At 46.2% G+C, this 3321-nt stretch overlaps 1 pseudogene; it reads left to right on the top strand.

The window, feature by feature from the left end:
* The first annotated feature begins 831 nt into the window (after nt 1–831).
* LOC124722258 lies at nt 832–949 on the top strand (annotated as a pseudogene).
* Nucleotides 950–3321: the final 2372 nt, after the last annotated feature.

The raw sequence follows: 3321 nt of genomic DNA, 5'->3' as shown, positions 1-3321 counted from the left end.
TTTTCATACAGAATCATGAGCTGCTTTTATGTTAACAGTGGTTTATGTTGAGACAGATATGTTAATGTGCCCTTGATATGTTAATGTGCCCTTTGTCATCTTGTACCACGTTACCGCACTCATGCACTGGGGTGCTAATCGTAGAAATAATGTCAATCATTGGTAGTGTGGCCATGTACAACGACTACGGTCGGCTGGTGGAATTAGCCCTATAAGCTGAAGTTATATTTGCGTATGAGTGTCTCGTTTCTGAATCATGCATCAAATAGTAATACGGCAAACTTTGTTACATGAAATTGTTAATGTTCTACCTCTCTAATGTCGTATGCAACAGTATTTCATCTGTTGGACATTCGTATTAATAGTATATGGTCCGTCATTTGCACACGTAGGCTTGGTATTAATTTATTGTCGTACATATTAACTAGTTGCCTGACAGACGGTCGACGTAGCTCACTGTGGCGAGCGCCACCTATGGTGCCCGGTATGCAGCACATTTGACAGCCGTGCGCACAGTATAACAGAGGTAGTGGCGGAGGACATACGATGCCATATGTAATTTTATTTATGATCGAAACAGGCTTATGTCTGTTGAAGTTATTTTATTGCTCTTGACGCAGCCGCTGGGCTAAGACTTTTTCATTTGTTACTGTGTATGTAAGTAATATGTTATCAGTTACCTAATTTTGAACTTTATGGGTAGATTGTATCACTGGTCTCGATGTTATTTTGATCATTTTTAGGACTTCTGAAGAAGGCTATATTATTATAGCAGAAACGATGGTCAGGGTTTAAAATAAACTTAATTTAGTGCAACTGTGGGCAGTTTTCGCCAACGGCCTTGCCGCAGTGGCAACACCGGGTTTCGTCAGATCACCGAAGTTAAGCGTTGTTGGGTTGGGCTAGCACTTGGATGGGTGACCATCCGGTATGTCGAGCGCTGTTGGCAAGCGGGGTGCACTCAGCCCTTGTGAGGCAAACTGAGATATGACAGGGAGAGCGGTATGCTGGCCACTTGCCCCTCCATATCCGCATCCAGTGACGCCTGTGGCCTGAGGATGACACGGCGGCCGGTCGGTACCGTTGGGCCTTCATGGCGTGTTCGGACGGAGTTAAGTTTAGTTTAGCAGTGGACTGTTTTCCATTCGAGACAAAGGTTTACATTTACATCGTAAATGATATATAGAATGAAGCTCGTCGGTTCTTAATTACAAACACTGGCACACTTGTTATCTGTCGGTTACAGGGCCGTCTGCCATGAATGGAAAACAATGGTTTGAGTAAACCGTTCGTATTTTTCCTCATACAATCCCAATATGAAACAAAAATGGTAGGTCCCCACATAAAAATACAACGTTCACCCTGGCCACATAATAGAAGTGATTAGAAGGTTGTCAGTCGTAGCAGAGACGCAGTCACCTTTACTAATATTAACTTTTCACCTAGAGTATGTTTTCCGTTCGATGCGTCGTTTTCGTAACTTTTAGTTGTCTGAACTTTAAGACAGACAACCTGTATAATGGCTGTTGTTCAATTTACCGACAACGTAAAGCAGAAGTGATCGCGCTGTGTACATAATGACACACTGTAGCACTTCGTCTGGTACTGGGGACATATGACGACGTCAATGATGAATCCCTCCACACACTGGTACGTCCATCCGAGGGTAACGTTTGGGGGAGATGTGAAATGGAGCGAGCACGCGAGGATTGTGCTAGGGAAGGCGAGTTGTCGACGTAGGTTGTTTGGGAAAGTTTTGGTCAGGTGTGTTTCATCTATGAGGGAGACCGCACATGGGACGCAAGCGCGTCCTATTGTTCATGCAGTGGGTCAGGATTTAATGACTATAGATTTTGAGCGTCAGTGACAAAGGGGAGCAAAGATCATTATTTTGTCAGGGATGGCGGGGAGGAGGCGACTCTTTGTGGGCAGTGGAGTGGGCCCAGTGGGTGAGTTGTGAGTGAAATGAAACATTGGTGGTTCCACTAACAGTCATTTATTCAGACATAAGACCCTTTAAGCAAACAGACTGATAGGCTCAATTCCTCGTGGCTGCGGAGCGGCGGAGCCGTAGCGTGAAGATTCCGGCGACAACTGATGCGGCGACGACTCGTGCTGCAGCGGCTCGCCGACAGCCAATTCTTCCCTCAGTACCGCCCCCATGACTCTCTGCGGCGGCAGCATGGCCTCCATCTTGTGAATTCGTTCATTGCATATTAACAAGCGGCTATGGCGTGACGTGGAGTGCTCCGTCCCGGAACCGAACCAGCGACCCTCAGGTTCAGCGTCTTCTGGCGGAGTTCATCAGCCACTAAGTTCACAGGTGACCCATTTGGCGAGGCCGCAGTCCTTTCGTCGGCACCATCCACCTGGCTAAGTGCCACACGAATTTCTCTCTGGTAACATATCGGATGGCATCTTCTGCGTTGACCTATTGGCGCGGTACCGACATCAGCTAACTCTAAATATAGATAAATGTAAATTAATGCAGATGAATAGGAAAAAGAATCCCGCGATGTTTGAATACTCCATTAGTAATGTAGCGCTTGACACAGTCACGTCTATTAAATATTTGGGCGTAACACTGCAGAGTGATATGAAGTGGGACAAGCATGTAATGGCAGTTGTGGGGAAGGCGGAAAGTCGCCTTCGGTTCATTGGTAGAATTTTGGGAAGATGTGGTTCATCTGTAAAGGAGACCACTTATAAAACACTAATACGACCTATTCTTGAGTACTGCTCGAGCGTTTGGGATCCCTATCAGGTCGGATTGAGGGAGGACATAGAAACACTTCAGAGGCGGGCTGCTAGATTTGTTACTGGTAGGCTTGACCATCATGCCAGTGTTACGGAAATGCTTCAGGAACTCGGGTGGAAGTCTCTGGAGGAAAGCAGGCGTTCTTTTCGTGAGTCGCTACTGAAGAAATTTAGAGAACCAGCATTTGAGGCTGACTGCAGTACAATTTTACTGCCGCCAACTTATATTTTGCAGAAAGACCACCAAGATAAGATAAGAGAGATTAGGGCTCGTACAGAGGCATATAGGCGGTCATTTTTCCCTCGTTCTGTTTGGGAGTGGAACAGGGAGAGAAGATGTTAGTTGTGATACGAGATACCCTCCGCCACACACCTATGGTGGATTGTGGAGTATGTATGTAGGTGTAGATGTAGATTTTTTGTCGAGCAGGGTGACTAACCATCAGTCCGACCGTCCAGGCGTCGTTTCATTGTGTCTTCTTTCTACACTTCAAGGACCTTCCAAAGAACCACCTCAAAAGGCCCCCTCACGCTCGTTTGTCGGAGTTATTTATTCGGTACTTC

This window comes from Schistocerca piceifrons, chromosome 1, assembly GCF_021461385.2.
Source record: "Schistocerca piceifrons isolate TAMUIC-IGC-003096 chromosome 1, iqSchPice1.1, whole genome shotgun sequence".
NCBI classification, from domain to species: Eukaryota; Metazoa; Arthropoda; class Insecta; order Orthoptera; family Acrididae; genus Schistocerca; species Schistocerca piceifrons.
This window is presented reverse-complemented; position numbering and strand designations above follow the sequence as displayed.